This window comes from Rhipicephalus microplus, chromosome 5 (genome assembly GCF_043290135.1).
Source record: "Rhipicephalus microplus isolate Deutch F79 chromosome 5, USDA_Rmic, whole genome shotgun sequence".
NCBI lineage: Eukaryota > Metazoa > Arthropoda > Arachnida > Ixodida > Ixodidae > Rhipicephalus > Rhipicephalus microplus.
Window position 1 is genome coordinate 171,930,301 of NC_134704.1, and position 18,094 is coordinate 171,948,394.

Genomic DNA, 18,094 nt, shown 5'->3' on the forward strand with positions numbered 1-18,094 from the left:
TGCAAGGAAATTCATGCAGATGACAGAGCGCATATGAGTTGGGACAGCAAAGAGCCACTTCCGACCACCAGGCATGTAGTTGCGGAGGTACAGAATGCTGTCTCGCACGGAAAAGTGGGCTGCTTGTCGGCGTAGCGCTCTCGTGGAAGGGACAGCAGACGGATCGGTAAGGTAGTCGAGTAACAATGCAAGGTATGGATCTTTACGCTGCTCCGAAAGCATGTCAGTGGTGTCTATTGGTGACAAGGTGGTAAAAAGTGGTGACAGAGAAGCCACATCTGGGGTTAAAGGCGATCGCGAAAGTGCATCGGCATCTGCATGCTTGTGACTGGAACGATATACTACACGGATGTCGTATTCTTGCAATCGAAGTGCCCAACGTCCCAGGCGTCTGGACGGGTCTTTCAATGTGGACAGCCAACATAGAGCGTGGTGGTCTGTGACCACGTCGAAAGGGCGGCCGTAAAGGTACGGGCGAAACTTCGTCAAGGCCCAGATTACGGCCAAACACTCCTTCTCTGTCACGGAGTAATTCAATTCAGCCTTCTTGAGAGTGCGACTTGCATAGGCGACTACGTATTCAGCTTGGGTGCCTTTCCGTTGTGCCAAAACTGCACCAAGACTGATGCCACTTGCATCGGTGTGAATTTCTGTGGCAGCAGCGGGGTCGTAGTGACGAAGAATGGGTGGTGAGGTCAGCAGGCGGCGCAGCTGGCGAAATGCGTCGTCACATGCAGGTGACCATGCAGATATACCTTTGCTGTTGGAGAGCAGACTTGTTAGAGGTGCGATGATGGACGCGAAGTTGGGCACGAAGCCACGAAAGTAGGAGCAGAGACCGACGAAACTTCTTAGGGCTTTCAGTGATGTGGGCAACGGGAAGTCAGCGACAGCCCGAAGCTTATCGGGATCCGGAAGAACACCGTCTCTTGTGATGACATGTCCCAAGATGGTTAGTTTCCGTGCTGCGAAGTGGCACTTTTTGGAGTTAAGTTGTAGGCCCGCAGAAGTTAGACACGTCAGAATCTCGTGGAAATGAACAAGATGTGTCGGGAAATCAGACGAAAAGACTACGATGCCGTCCAGGTAACACAAGCAAGTTTTCCACTTATGGGCACGCAAGATGGTATCGATCATGCGCTCAAATGTGGCAGGTGCGTTGCAGAGCCCAAATGGCATCACTTTGAACTCATATAGGCCATCTGGCGTTACAAAGGCTGTTTTAGGGCGATAACATTCAGCCATTGGCACCTGCCAATACGCAGAACGCAGATCCAAGGATGTAAAGTACTCGGCGCCTTGTAAACAGTCCAGAGCATCGTCTATTCGTGGTAGCGGGTAGACATCTTTCTTCGTAATCTTGTTTAAGCGGCGATAGTCCACGCAAAATCGAACGGTGCCATTTATTTTCTTTACCAGAACGACAGGTGATGGCCAAGCGCTTTGAGAAGGCTGTATCACTCCACGTTTAAGCATGTCGTCTACTTGCTCCGTAATGACGCGGCGCTCTTCGGCGGAAACACGGTAAGGACGCTGTCGCAGAGGCAAATGTAAGCCGGTGTCAATAGTATGAGTGATAGTCGTGGTGCGGCCCAAAGCAGTTTCTTGAAAGTCGAAAGAAGAGCGAAACTTGTTAAGGAGAGCAACAAGTTGGCGGCGATGCGAGAGGGGAAGGTCTGCATCAATAGCATTGTCGAAGGCTGAAAAACTTGATGGCTCAGACGCATGAGTTATTGCGGCAATGTGACATGGCGTTTCGTCGGGAAGAATAATATCATCAATATAGTCGACAGGTTGCACATATCCCAACGTTTAACCACGAAGTAAGCTGATGGGGTAGTTGCAGTGGTTGGTAACCAGCATTACGGTTAAACCAGATGCAATAGTAAGAACGGCAAATGGGAGAACGATGCCCTTGCGTTCAGTAAAAACAGGAGATGGCGTAAACACCACCGTGGCGTCAGGTTGCGCCACACATGAAAGGCTTACAGGGACCAAAGCTTCCGGGGGCAAGGTGATGTCGTCGTCAGCGATGAGTTTGCAGAGCGGAGGAGACCGGTCGAGTGGTGGAAATTCATATGTTGGCACAATAGACACTTCGGCACGGGAACAATCGATGATAGCTTCATGACCTGATAAGAAATCCCAACCGAGGAGAAGGTCATGAGAGCAAGATGGCAGAACAAAAAACTGTACGACGTAGAAAACGTCTTGGATGACGACGCGCGCCGTACACAGAGCCGAGGGGTGAATGCGTTGCGCGCTAGCCGTGGACAGCACCATGCCACAGAGAGATGTGGTCACTTTCTTCAGTTTCCGACAAAATTTGGCGTCCATCACAGAAACGGCGGCCCCGGTATCAATTACCGCTAATGTGGCGACTTCCTCAACATCGACATCAACAACATTTTTCGGCGAAAACGGAGGCCTTGGGAATTGCGCACAAGTTGCAGTTCTTGCCTCCGGAACTGCACTGATTAGTTTCCCTCCTCAGGAGGTGGTCGACGACGCATAGGCGATGGCGACCGGCGTCGAGGGGATGGGAAACGAGCAGTCGGATGGGCGGCGATCCGAGTCTGAGTGCCTCTGTTCATATGCAGATGCGGTGGCCTGCTGTGGCGCGTAGGTAGGAGTTCCGAAGTATGCGTTTGCAGGTGGGGGGCAGAAGCGTGCAATGTGGCCAGCGATGCCACAGGCGAAGCAGATAGGACGATTGTCTTGGGTGCGCCACTCATTAGATCGATGGAAAAAGCGAGGTGAGGGCCTGTAAACTGGAGGCGAGGCCGGAGGAGGTGGAGCTGATAAGGCGACTGGATGCGGTGAGGGCCGCGCGACCACAGCTGCGTAGCTGAGAGGTGAAGGTGGTGCAGGTGGTGCGTAGTCGACAGCTGAGAGATTAGGTGCTACTGAAGTGCATGGGTAAGGGGCCTGCACTGTAGGGAGGACATCACAAATTTCCGTGCGTATGGCCTGCTGCAGTGTCGTAGGCAGGCTTGCGGTGGGCGCGTCGCTATGCGGCAGCAGGGAGAGCTGTCGGGCGACTTCCTCCCTGATGAAGTCTTTGATCTGGTTGGACAGACTTTCTTGGCAAACGTTGGCATTTGTGAGTGTGACGGCCGCGATTGAATCCGGCGGTGGGACACTCTGTCGGGCGATGGAACGCTGACGGCGCAATTCATCAAAGCTCTGGCAGAGGCTTACGAGGATTGCCACCGTGTTCGGGCTTTTCGCTAGCAACATCTGGAATGCGCCATCCTCGATGCCCTTGAGAATCTGCCGAATTTTTTCTTCTTCGGGCATAAATGAATTCACACGCCTGCAAAGGTCGAGCACGTCCTCTATGTAACTAGTAAATGTCTCGCGAGGCTGCTGGGCTCGGTGGCGCAGGCGCTGGTCAGCGCGGAGCTTGCGGACCTCTAGTCGGCCGAACGCTTCAGTGACGAGTGTCTTAAAGGAGGACCAGTTGGCGATGGCGGTTTCGCGGTTCGTAAACCAAAGTTTAGCTACGTCTGCCAAGTAAAATATAACGTAGGCGAGCTTAGAGTCGTTGTCCCACTTGTTGCTGGCGCTTACGCGTTCGTACAAGGAGAGCCAGTCCTCGACGTCTTGCTCACCACTGCCGCTGAAGATTGGTGGGTCCCGTTGGCGAGTAGCGCCGGGGCAGGTAGACGGGACAGCCGGTGGTGCTGGCTGGGCTGGGATGGGCAGGTTGGCGACTGCGTCAGTCATGTTTTGCAGTGGTCTCTCGGGCAACATGCGAGAGCGGAGCTCCAGGTCTGCTTGGGGATCTCAGCAGCCTCCACCAAATGTGATGACGTTTATTGAGCCGGAGAAGTCGCAACGATGTCGCAACGAAAAATGGCCGTACGACAAGTCTGGCAAAAGGCGGCCCAGGTTCTCGTGCAATCAGAGCACGGGGTTTTTCCTTCTCTTTCGAAGGCGCATGCACGCTAGTGCGTATGCTCCACTACAATAACCTTCATTGGATCATGCACATTATCAACATATGCAACTCTTCGTTCAGAAAACTTCGTTTTCTCAGATATAAACTAAAGGATGCACCCTCTAGTACAAGGTAACGGCTTATACATCACTAATTCGGCCTAAACTTCTATACGCCAGCATTGTTTTGAATCCGTATACAAAAAGTATTATCAGTAGACTGGAAATGATTCAGCGTAAAGCTGTCAAGTTCATCTATTCTAAATATCGTATTAGTGACTCTCCCTCTAGTTTAATGTTGCAGAAAAGTATTCAAACACTACTCCTGCGCAGAAAATACAGACTAAAATTCCTGTTTGCACCGAAAAATAACCTCTTTGCCTCTAACCCAAGTCCTTATTTATTGTCGCTTACTGCTCGAACAACACGGCATCGTCATGCTGACCCTATCGGACATGCACTAATATTTTCAAATATTTCTTCTTCCCAAGAACTATCACCGACTGGAACAACCTACCATTTCCCCCTTACATAACGACGATTTCTTAGAACATGTTACTATCTGAACTTTATACCATGATGTACCAGTTTTTATAGCTTCAATATATGTTATCCTTCCGTTCTTTGATCCTTAGTTTAAAAAGCCGATGTCACTTGCCTTATCTCATGCCTCTTTGTGTATGTATGTCGGATGTGCTTTTACAACACGGTCTTATTTCAGTGTGTGAAAACTTTTTGTTTCATGTTTCTACTTTTGTTGCTTCACCTTGACGTATCACTTTTAAAGAAATTATGTAGTTTTTGCCTTATTTTTTGCTGCAGTTTTTTTTGTACACATGCCAGTGTTATTTTTTGCTGAGTATGCGATTGCTCTTCCTTTATTTGTTTTTTTGTGTCCTTTTGCCCTTCCTGCTTGAGCCCCAGTTTGGGCCTGCAGTATTTTATATATAAATAAATAAAAATAAAATAAAACATATACAAGCCTTGCAATAAACGCATTTTTTTAACATGATGGCGATCTCTTAAGTTATTGTCCTACACAAGAAGGGCGATAAGAATGATTTTGTCGAACCACGGGCTGATTTTTATACTTCCAATATTTTCAAAAGGCCTCCAGAAGATTATTCATAACCGGGTAACAAAACTTAGTCAGGCTTTCAAGCTATTTATTCGATCACAGTACGGCTTTCTTACTTGCAGGTCAACTGAAGCTACGCTGCTGAACAGAAGGAAATCATTCTTAAGACTTTTGAATATAAACGGGTATGTGTAGACACTTGCAAAGATAATTCGAAGGCATTTTATTGAATTCAGCCGCCACCTTATTAGAAAAACTGTAGCTATATGGTATTCACAGAATGCCATTTTTCTTGATAAAATGCCATATGAATCGTAGATTCATATGCTTAGGAAGTGCAGTCTTATAGTTGTAGCAGAATGTCTCTGGCGTCCGCAAAGGAAGCATATTGGGTTGTTTTGTTCATTATTCACAGAAACGCCACAAACACGAATACACGACGTGACTCCAGCCTGTTCTATACTGCAAAAAGTGCAATGTTTAACACCTTAAATGAATTATGCCCTAGATAAAACACAAAACTGGAGGAAAAACTTCTTGTTGATTAATTGTAAAAAAAACAAAGTTCGTTCTCTTTCAGCCACGTCAATTCTCAGTCATCTGTGATAGTCGCTTACTTCGAGGTAAGAAGCCTGTAAAATTTATAAACTCTATAAATACCTTAGATGTGACGTTTAGGAAAAATTATGTCCTTGTGTGAGTATTTGGGTTATGTTTTATCTCACATGGCTAAAAGTGTGTGTATTATTGCAAAAAGTCATCGCATTCTGTCTGTACCGATAAAACCATTGCGCTAATATAAGATTTTATCTAGCATATATTATTGTTTTTCGGTCTTGGAAAATTCACAGAGAAACGACTATAGAATATTTGTTACAAACAAGGGCTTATTTGTTCATAGCTAACGCTGATTACCGTGCGCACAAATAGAAATTGTTTCACCGTTTTGACATTGTGCCCACACACAAATTTTATGACTGGAATTTAGCTTTAGGATATAGAAAGCCACTTTAGCAAAATCAACATGGCCTGATAAATCTCGACAATCTCAGAGGCTATGCCGCTTTCTATTCCTTTCGGAAACAAAACTTTTTGAACATACCTATTTGTAGAACTGAGCATGGACGACGAATGCTACTGAATCGTTTCCCTCACCTGCTCAACGCACCGCTAAGTATAGTGATATCAAATAAGAAAAAAACGCCGTGTAAGGAATATAAAAAAACACTTTCTGTCTCTATGCGAAGAACTGTCGTAGTAGTTGAAGAGCGTTGCATTTGCAATGTTATGTTTGTTTTGCTTTCTGTTGATTTAGAAAAATCAACGGAGCCAAAATATTTGCTTTCATGGCCAACTACCCGTACTTAATTATCTTCACACATAATTTGTACCTGTTCATGGCAAACATTGTAAAGCTTTGTTTCGATTGTCATAAGCTCTCTCTCTCTTTTGTATGCGTCTTTTTTCTTTGTTTTGCACATATGTACACAATTGTTTATCTTTTTATAATATTCGCACCGACTTTATGGCAGTTTTAGTGATATTTTGTTTTAATGTACATAATGCACTGGTTTTTATATTGTAACAGTAATTGCACATACTCGTGTCTATTGTACGTTTTGTATAAGTGTGCTTGGGTTTTTCTAAGCAAACTTTAGCTTTTCGCGTGAGCTTGCCCATATCTTCACAACTAAAATAAACTTTGATTTGATGTAGTACATGGGCTGTTTGACCAAGTCCAGTGTTTTTACAACAGCAAATTTGTTATATTTGCGTCACTTCTAGAAATAACAAGGTGACACTGGGCTATTCAGTTAGTCGTGCACGTAACGAACAAGACCACTACTCTATGCAGGTAATGTGTCTTTTGTATATTATGCATCTGTGTCCATGAAGTTGGGGATTATCCCCCGTTCTGACCAGGATGCAGCAGTAGCGTGGAGCTCTAATAGGGCAAACCAGTCCTGTACAGGCCCATCGTCCACTGCTCCGGTGTGCTTGGGGATGGGAAGTTCAGTCGATGGTTCTGTCATGATGTTGGTCATGGTGTAAAGTGTGGATGCGCTTTTGTGGTCTACATACAGGTACTGGGTCTTGCTGAGGTGTTCGATGATGATGGCTTATAGATGAAGTGACTGCCAGGTCTTCATCCTTTTGACTTGTGTGCCACTATGATGAATGGAAGACGTGGCCTGGTGCATACTCCATTTTTATTCCAAAAGCATTTCTTCCTCATCAGCCTCTCCTAGCTACCATGGATTCATACTCCAAAAACAATGTGCTTTGAGCAGAGATGTATTTTTTAAAATTGAATTGATACTTGTATGTGTATTTGCCGTGAAACAAAGAAGTGCTAACAGACAGGGATTTAAGCAAGAGGCACACGGGAAATGTGCTCAACATTCAACTGAGGTTCATTGAAAAAAAAACACGCGAATTATTAACTGCAACCAGCAAGGGTGACAAAGTTTGTGATGCATACACCAGTGGTTGAAAACGGCTGTTATAATAAAGACTGGCTGCTGTAATGAATATGCATGCTTTTCTAATAAGGCTCAGTTGAATGTTCAGTGACTGTCCTGTGAGCCTCATGTTATATCCCCGTTTCTGAGAACTTGTTTTTTTAAGAAGTACAATAAATGCATCTTTTGGTATGTGCATTTAGGGAAATCGTACATAGAATCACATTAACTAGCCCAAATGCCAACCATGAAAGTATGAAGTAACGTTATTTACTACCTACTCGACCAAGGATACCAAACTGGTCTCAGGTAGCGGGCTCCAGTCACAGAATTTCGCCCTGCAAGGCCCAAGTCAGGGAAGAAGGTAGGATAGGAGCAGGGGTGCGTTGTCAGCAAATCATTGTCAGCTAATCATACCATTGAAACCGAAAATTTTTTTCATATCTCGCAATCCACATCTCACACTTTTAGGAGCGAAGCTCCTTAAGGCGTGGGTCTGTCCATCCTTCGTTGTCGTACGTAGCTACCAGTGGCGCATACCCGATCTAGAGCAGGAATGTGTCACAGGGGATGCGAAATGGGAAATGGCGGTAGTTGGAGTGTCTACTAGATGGACGAATGGACGGACGCATGGATGGACAGACAGACAGACTAGCAGAACGGACGGAAGGATGGCCGCACGGAGCGGGTATGTGCCACAGGGGATGCGATATGCAAGATGGCGGTACTTGAACGGTTCACTAGATGGACGTGTGGACGGACGGAGAGATAGATTAGAATAAGGACGGACAGATGGACGGATGATGGTTGTAAGGACGGATGGACGCACGGACAGACCGACGGACGCATGGATAGTCACGCGGACGCAAGAAAAAACGAATGGGCAGAAGCACGTACGGACTGATGGACGCTTCGCCTCACTCATCATCATTCACTCCGTGAATATGCTGTGATTTGTTTCACATCTCACAAGTGGCAGTGATTTCTGAGTATTTTGGGGCCAGAATTACATCCGACATATCGATGCTGATCTCCAAAATGAGTAAAATCTGGATTTCGGTTCCTAAATGATGCTTTGTTTCACGGTTACGCTTCAGCACATGGTGGTATTACATGTGGACCTCACGAGAACAATGACTTAGACTGGTCATGCCAGTATAGCTCACGCGCATGTCTAATGAAAATTTAAAAAAAGATAGGGAACAAAGACAATCATGTGCAGGCTGTGGGCTGCAAATGATATGTTCGTGGGATGAGTTTTTGAGGCCACTGACCTAAATGAAATGATATAAACAAGCTGTATAAAATTGAGGGCTACACTGCAATTGACTTAGTATTCACTAGGTTGGTGTACCACTTATCATAGATGTCTATGGTAGAGTCGGACCAAGTTGAAAGCATTTACTAAGCAGAATCTTTTATTGGTGGACTTGTTTGAAAACTTGGCGATGCAGTTCGGCTGACAGGGAACATGTGAATACAGTATACTATGCCACATTATCCCTTAGATAATAATGCGAACTGGCCGACAGTTAGGCCAAGGAAAGTATCGGGGCTATTTTCACAAGTAATTGTATTGTAATTGTGAATAAAAAAGTAAACAAAATGAAAACTTCATTTGGACAGGGAGCGAACCTGCGAGCTTTGACTAGCGCGTCCAATGTTCTATGAAATGAAAAACCATGGCAGCTAACCCTTCTTCCACCTTACGGGGCATATATGTGCATTAAACGTGAAAGTGTCAGTCCGTGCCACCTGTCGCGATGTGGCAACTGTGCGAAACTCATTTTTTGCATATTGGCATTCATACAATGTTATCTTATTACGAGCAGGCAGCTGACCTATAATCCCTCGAATAATATCCCCTATACTTTCCCTGGTGTAATTGGCTGTCAACTATTATGAACATTGTGTCTAACAAAGCAAACGAGCCCTTAAATTTACCTTTCTTTCCTTTTCAAGGCACCACAGCCTCAACTTGTTTGAGGAGTTGGAGCTTCACACAGGTTTGACGCAATGGAGCTTCGGAGTGTAGAGTGTGTTAGAAACAAGCTTCGTAGCGTGTGTGTAGATCATAGATGGAGAGGTTTGGTTACTGCCCACGGCAAGTTATCTTTTCACCCGCTTTTTTTTTATTCACATTTACATTACCATTCGGTCTAACAACCTCCTTTATACTTTCCTTAGCATTATTGTCTATTAGATCTCATGAACATTGTGTGAAACCACGGCAAAACGAGCCCTTAGGTATACACTTTTTTCTTAATTCATTAACAAGAGTCTCGTACTGGCAGACTTGGTGCCTTCAGGTTTTACACGAGGGACTATTGGTCAGCTGTCCGGTCGTAATAAATTCACGTGCTACGTGACGCCAAACAGGGTCATAAAGAGCGTTGCACTCGCCACCTTGGCTACTCGTGGCACTGACTGACGCTCCCACGTTTAATTCAAAATTTATACTCAATAAAGTGGTTGGGGAACGCACAAAGGGGACGTATCCTGACCTTTGACTAAAGGACTACCCTTCGGCGCGGTGACTTCAGTCACCACGCACAAATTGGATGTATCCTGAGCCTTGACTAAGCGACTAACCTTTGGTGCGGTGACTTTAGTGACCACGCACAAAGTGGACGCATCCTGGCCCTTGACTAAGAGACTAACTTTCGGCATGGTGACTTCAGTCACCGCGATGGTGTAGCGATGGCGTAGTGAATAGAGCATCCGCGTCACATACAAAAGGTCCGTGGTTGGAATCCCGGTGCTGCGCAGTTTCCAACCGGCTAAAAAAATCCGCGTGGTGGTGGAACTGCATTAAGAGGCCTGAGGTGTGTAAATGGAAATAGCTACTAAACAAATGGAAATAGCTACTAAACAAATGGAGAAAGTAATTGCTCTGGATAAAAACAGTGTGGACGTACACAAATCTAATTAGGCTGTTTGAGCTAGCGCTTGCTAAGGCACGGGACAAATCACCCCGGAAAAGGAGGCATGAACCCAAGAGTTGATGGGTTAATATAGATAAGAGAGCCACAGCAAAACGTCAGGAAGCCTCCAGGGAGCACAGACGTGCTCAGCAGCGGGGTGAACCTACAGACGATGTTGAAAGAAGATGGTACATCTTCCTAAGTTCTAGAAGGGAAGCATCCCTTTTTATTAATGAAAAAATAGAAGAAAGGGGGCTCACTGTCTGGCAAAGTACATAAAAAGGATAGAAAGGCAGCTGCAAAATTTTTTAACCATCTGAACAGTCTTAGAAATCAGACAACCCTATAGAGAAGTTTTTAACTACAGTTCAAGGTGTTAGGCTAGAAGAAGACAAATCTCTTGAATATATAAGAACAAGGGTGTAGGAAAAAATTTAACAAATAATAGCCCTATGCTCCTCAATAAAAGAGGATGGATCAAGTGGCGCAGTGGCTCCATTTTGACAATGACAGTGGGAAAGGGCTGAAAAGAGGGTTCCTAGTAGTACATCAACAGGCCCGGATGGCATCCCAAATAGGCTTATAAAGACATTGGGTCCCAAGTCTAAGCATACTTTGAGAGAGGCAGCGAGAAAAGCACTTATCGATGGTGAAGTCCCCGAGGGATGGAAATTTAGCAGGATGTGCATGATCTATAAAGGAAAAGGCGACAAATCTGACATAAACAACTACCGTCCTACACCAGTGACATCAGTGGTCTACAAGCTGGAGACGCAGATTATAAAAGAAACACAGTCAGGCATGAATAGAAGATGTGGGGGCGCTAGGAGAGCTCCAGATAAGGCTTCAGAAACACAGGAGGTCGGAAGACAATCTGTTTTCACTTACGCAGTGCATCGAAATGGCAGAAAACGAACGCACGCCCCTGTGCCTAGCATTTTTGCATATCAAAAAAGCATACAATAGTGTGGTTCAAGAGATCTTGTGGGGAATACTGGACGCACTAGGTGTGGAAGATGGAGTCACTAATCTCTTAAAGGATATCTATAAATGTAACAAGGTAGATATAAAATGGGAAAACAGGTATCCAAGCCCACAGAGATAAAACGGAGGATAGGGCAGCGGTGTTCTCTGTCACCCTTGTTAGTCGTGATGTTTCTACAGGGATTACAGGCCAAATTACAGGGAAGTGGACTTAGCTTCAACCTATCTTTCATCAAAGAAGGAAAACTCATTGAACAGGCACTACCAGCATTGATTTACGCAGATGATATAGTGCTAATGCCGACAACAAGGAAGATTTGCAGAGATTGATGGATATCTGCGCTAATGAGGGAAATCGTTTACATTTCATATTCAGTAAGAAAAATTAGCAGTCATATTTTTATTGATAATCAAGGTATTGAGCTTAGGATACGGGAGGTCACGCTAGAGAAAAGAGATAAATACAAATATCTGGTTGTATGGATAAGCAATGGGACTGAGTACCTAAGGGAAAACGAAATAGACGTAACGACTAAAGGTAACAGCAATGCAGCGGTGATGAAAAATACGGCAATGTGGAATTACAACAGGTATGATGTTGTGAGAGGGATATGGAAAGAGGTGATGGTTTCCGGGATGACTTTCGGCAATGTGGTCTTGTGCATGAGATCAAAGGTCCAAGCAGGATTAGAAGTTAAGCAACGTGGAATAGGTGGAGAGTCTTTAGGAGCTCATGGGGATGCACCAAATTAGGGAGTACAATGTCATATGGTATGGACATCACTCGAAGGCAGGGAAGCTAGCAGCAAGATAATGTTTAAGGAGCGATTGAGAGGAATGGGGAGACGTTGGGCTAGAAAGGTTTTAAGCTATTTGTACATGAGGAATGCCGATACAAAATGGAGGAAGCGAACCAGAAAATTGACGGGTAAATACTTAGAAACAATCAAGGGGCCATATCAATAAAAACTATCAGCTAAGAAGAAGATGAAGAAAACGGAGACTGACTTGTGGAGAACTGGCATGATTACAAATTCCGCGCTAGAGATATATCCAATTTTTAAGCAGGAAATAGCGAAGGAAAGGATCTCTTAGAATACACGGGGTTGTTCTTTAGTGTTTAAGGCCAGGACGGGAGTATTGCAAATCAAGACATATCGGGCCAAATACGAAGAGGTAGACACGGCATGCAGTGTATACGGAAAGGAGGAGGAAACTACCGAACACTTGATAATGTTCTGTGAAGGGCTTCACCCTATAGTTCAGGATAATGGCGCAGAGTTTTTCAAAGCACTGAGGTTTACGGACAGGAAGGGCAAAACAGACCTTAAGCGGGTAGAATTAACTAAAAGGAGGCTATCTGATTGGTGGAAGTGTGCTGCCAGGTTATTTTCATCTCAAATGCTCATACAAGCGGGATATATATCGCGCACGGAACGAAGATTTAGGAGATTCGGGGCTTCAGTCCCAGTTTATTAACATTCTTTTCCGCGCAGTTGCATTTGAGTGTAAATACATCAACATCCATGTACATTCATAGATTTCACACAAAAAACAAAATACAACTAGATATAAAGACGTAAGGACAAGTGTTTTGATGCAGAATGTCAGTGAAGAGTGAAAAAAAGAAAGACAGATATACCTCGACGAAATAAACACGGAAAAATAAACAATAAATTAAAAATGAACATCAGCAGACAATACTATGAAATTTAAGCACGCATGAGTAATAAGTCTTGAACATATTAAAAAGCTGCGACAAATGACATAGATGTACTTACATTAATATATTAAAGAAGGAAAAAATTAATGAGTAAAAGCCAAGCAATAGTTGGATGCAAACTTTGATTTCTCAGTTCCCCTATTTGCAACGAGACTCTGCAAAAACAAAATAGAAAATCCAACAGGACCCCCCCCCCCCCCCCCCTATTCTAAGACAACTAAAATTCTGTGTGCGTGGCAAAAATACGTCGAACTTCTGGTTTGTGCATCTGTAGAAGGCTATATGAACAAAAAAATTATATTTACTGCTTTCAATCGCTGCCACTAATATAATTAGCGATATTATCTACGGTTAAAATGGGTGTTTTGGGAACCAGTTTAGTGACAGGGACGCAGTTTCACTAGGCCCGGGATTAGGCGCCTTCTTCTAACCACTACCACCACTATTGCAAATGGCTTGCAGCCTGGGTCCGGCTGCTGCGGACGGGTGACTAAATCTGTCTGTCGATAACGTCTGAAAGGAGGAAAGTAATGTGCTCGCCACGAAGTCACTGCGTGCGTCGGGACTTCCGCTTTTTTCCCTACTTCTTTTTTTTTCGTTAGGAAGGAGACAACGCTCTTTCATTCCGACGAATCGCTGAAGCACTGCCATGTGATGTGGCACCCATGCATTGAGCAGCATTTCTTTTGCTATGTTCCTAGATGCCACCACGTCCCGTCGCCGAGGATTTCATACGTACTCGTAAGTGGCATTTTATTTCCTGATGCCCTGCCTGTTTTCTTTCTTCACGGAAATCACTTTGATCTGCGCAACTGATGTGTCGATTCGGTAGTCTCTTCTAGCTGACGGATAAGAATGTCTCAAGTGAACGGCTGTTGTATCAGTCATCACTGATCATTTACGGGTAAATAGGTAATTATACGCCTTTCGCAATTTTTCCTTCATTTGCTTATATTTAAAGGGCGTGACAAATACTGCTATCTTTTTCTTTCAGGGATCACTGCAACAAGGACTGCAAAAAGTGTGGATAGCGCGATGTACTAGTCTCACCCTACTGAAAAGAAGTCTGGTTAGATGCATGCTTGGTTGGTCAAGTCGTACCCAATTTTTTCACGTTACATTAGGTCGCAAATGGTCTGTAAACGCCGACTTAAAAATAGTTGCCTGGCCCGCCTTGAAGGTAAGATGTATTCGCCTCAATTTATTTGTTGTACTGTTTGTTTTCCTGCGACATATGTTACGGGGTTGGTGACTTCTGTACAAGATGCATTTACAGAGGAAAAACCGCATGCAAGCGTCACAATGGCTGATCGGCCCACTCGCTCGCCTGTGAGCTCCTTGTGTCCTTCCTCTCCCTTTACTTTATCTCCGTAACAATATTATGGGCAAACTATGTTCTCGGGGGCTTCGGGCACGTTTCAGAATCTCAACACTATGACATACTTATTGTAAGTGCACAGTTTTTTTTTATTTGTGTATATACCCCCAAAATGTTTTGCCGAATTTCGCGAATAGAGCTTATAAAAACGCATGTGACTGTGCAACTAGTCATTCGAATAGTCTGCCTTTCTCTAAGTATTAATCATTATGTTTGTTCTTTTCACTTCTTCCCAGAAAATAACAGAACGATACAAGCCTCACATCTTGGTGGTAAAACGTCGCATACCGAATACGTATTGACGGCAAAGAGCATAAACATTGACCGAAAGAGAGCAATGATCTGGCAGGAATACCACTCCATCGACTGCTTAGTTGGGTCGCACAAGGCCTGCTGCAAATCGTTCCATGCGAAAAATGTTGCATGAAAACATAGTGGATTTAAACAACTGCGGAATAAACATATTAGATGAGGAAGCTTACGTTCGTTTTTCTTTTATTGTGCGTTACGTACTTACACGCTGACAATTACATGCTTTAGAGGTGTTTAACCTCGTCTTACGTGTGCACCGAGCCAATGTCATGTGAACAAAATACAAAAAAAAGAAGCAGAACAAGGCATGCTGGCAACCGACGGTGAATCAACGCTTATGTAAGGTCAAACCATGGTCAACCCGCGAGCGGTACGCACTCGGGCTCGTCGGTCTACGCTGTCGGACCTACGTTGTGTCCCGACGTCGGCCGTTGTGAGGCCAATGTCAATCCCCAATACCGGCCCTACGTTGGTTGTCAAGGTTGGCCTAACCACTTCGCAGTCAGTCCCAGACCTCTCGCCGACCTCTTGCCTAGGGCAAATTGTTGCTTGGGAGCTGGTTTGTACATGCCATGTGCTGACTATCGCTTTCTGCTACAGCGTATCTTCTAGTACATAGTACTTTGTACATTTTCTACATAGGGGAACTGAAGAATTTCTTCAAGAGCCTGCGGTCATAGGCGTGTGCATGAGGGGCCCAGGGGGGAGGAGGCTAGGTCGAGGGAGAAATTCTGCCCAGTGATAACGGGGGGAACGGGCTACAACGAATTTTCGCCCTCCCCCTAACGCGAACCCTGCGCCCATCATTGCCTGCGAGAACATAAAAATTATGTCCGTTAGTTTTCGGCGACAAAGGAACACTCGCAAGTACAGCGCGTCGTGAACGGCCACTGCATCGAATTTGACAACTTCTATGTCGTCGACTTGGCAGCCAATTATCGTCAGCTGCTCTTAGTTTAATCGCAGTCCATCCAGGATACAGCCGGTAACTCCAAGCTGTCTTCAACGTCTTACAACACCGCACACAGAGAGGACAAATGTTACAAGAAGCACACCTACACAGCGCTAAAAAATTAACTTTTTGTCACCAGGCATGAAAAAATTAGAGAAAAAACGTCTGGGACGTCAGCACCAGCAAATTAAAACGACAATTCGGTAATGTTCCTCACACCTACACCTTTACTCAAGGTCTGTTTTTGCGAAAAAACAAAACACGGAGAGCTGACACACTTTTAAATTCGAAGACTTCCCGAAGCTCTGCTCTCGGCATGTCTGCACACTGGCTTATCGCTATGCACTCTTCGAATAAAGATTGGTATATGCGCAGTTAGCAACCTATACGCGGCTGAGGTACTCCCGGCAGAATTTCGGATGACACACGCTTGCGACCCTCACCCACCCACCGGTCAACAGAATCGCTTGTAGTAACAAGCTACTCCCCCACATCCCCCACATTTTTCACCATATTTCACCGAAACTTGTCTGGTGTAGCTGTTGTGGCACCTCAGCACCAGTGGCCCCCTGACTTCACCAGATTTTCTAAATATGGTGCCGCATTTCACCATCTGGCAACACAGGATTGAAGTAGTCAAAGACAACAAAATATAAAAAATGGCGACAACTCGTCGCCAGGGCCAAGAGGGCAGTCGAAGCCAGAGTGTTCCTGGGCTAGGGAACCCTCCCACCTTAGCGCGACAACGGGCCTCGCTCGGAACACAGTTTCTAAATAAACGTTTATTTCTCTCCCTCTCGGCTTTGGCACTGCCTGTGGCCGCTAATGGCTTTGTGCGTTCACGTGATGTTGATGGCCCTGTCACCATGCTGTCACCTAATGAAAGCGCTGGTTTCGATGTCACAGACACAAAAAAAGTAATATTTCCCTCTTTGCTGTTGCTTTATTACGACACTCGTTGTTCAGGAACGTTGCATGATCAATTTGTTGAAAAAATGTGAACTTGCATATTATTTTTTTTCTGGAGAAAAGGTTGTTTCTCGAGAAAAGTAAAACGGTACGTCGTCTGCTGTGGTACTTCCAGTACGAGGCCTATCCTTTCGCTGCATGCTTCAGAAGTGCCTGCTACGCAGTGTATTCGGGGAGGAAGCACGTCCAATTCTGCGACGCGTTTATTATCTCTTGTCCAGAGATTGTACTCTTTATATATGTTTGTTATTTGATTGACGACATTTTATGCATATCAGAAAACGAAGCGAGAAGTGTAATTGGGCAAACACGAGGAACAGTGAGAGGCGGGTTTCCAGCATAGTATGGGGTTGTCGTTTTAAATACGCAGTAACATTTTGCACAATCGCTAATTTACTCTATGGAATCGCCTCTATTTAGTATTTCTTAGTAAAAATGACCACTTCGAAATCACTCACACATATTGCCATGTTCTTTTCTCAAGCTTTGTTATCACCCCGTTACACTACGTACAGCGCAAACCACGCCTACGATGTTCGAGAAGCTTCAAGGCTGTAGTAGATCGTTTTGTTAAGATTACGCCCTCTGCGTGCACATTAACGCTATCGATAAAGCTAGAATATTTGATGGCAAGGGCATAAATGCCAACGTGCTTGGCTGCTTGTCATTAATCGACAGCCGATGCTCTGTTTGCCGCTATCAGGGCCAGTGTTCTGCTGTAGTCTGACTTTTCTTTTGCGTAGCCACAAGTTCAACCCGAATAAACAGTTTCCCTTTTTACCTGAAGTCTGCTCCCGTCACCAACGTCACGACGCCATGACAACATGAGCACGCGCTGTTAAGTATCAACATACGTAAATGTGACATAATTAGTACGCAAACTTGCACGATCATGTACGTGATTGCTTACCTGCATCCGCAACTACCTGTCAAATCAAATAAACACACCGAATACATGGAATATGGGGCAGCGCTCGGGTAACGCATGGTTACTAACCGATACGATAGCCATGCAAAGCTTCGCCCAGTCGTCATGATTCACTTCGTGAAGATGCCTGGACATTTTTTACCACTTCGCGTTTACGTGATACTGCTAAGGTCATCATTTTTCTCTAGTTCAGGCAGCTATGCCGCTCATCGCCTGAGAGCGGGTTATATGCAAATGCCTATTGTTGCGATAGTAATGATATGAGCACTCTCAGCTGGATTTTCTGGGTTTTGCCGCCGGCGTCGACATCACGGTCATTCATGGTACACGCATATATATATCTATATATTTATATATATATATTGAGATCTGACAGACAGTAATGGCAAGGAATGTACAGGGGAAGTAATTAGAACCAATGAAATGTAAATAGGAAGAAAGA

The 18,094-nt window shown here is 44.8% G+C and overlaps 1 long non-coding RNA gene across 1 annotated transcript; it reads left to right on the top strand.

Moving 5' to 3' along the window:
- Positions 1–13,726: 13,726 nt before the first annotated feature.
- On the top strand, positions 13,727–14,967 carry LOC142817443 (uncharacterized). Its single transcript, XR_012895236.1, has 4 exons — positions 13,727–13,854; positions 13,946–14,025; positions 14,108–14,293; positions 14,728–14,967. It is a non-coding gene; the product is annotated as an uncharacterized LOC142817443 (long non-coding RNA).
- Positions 14,968–18,094: the final 3,127 nt, after the last annotated feature.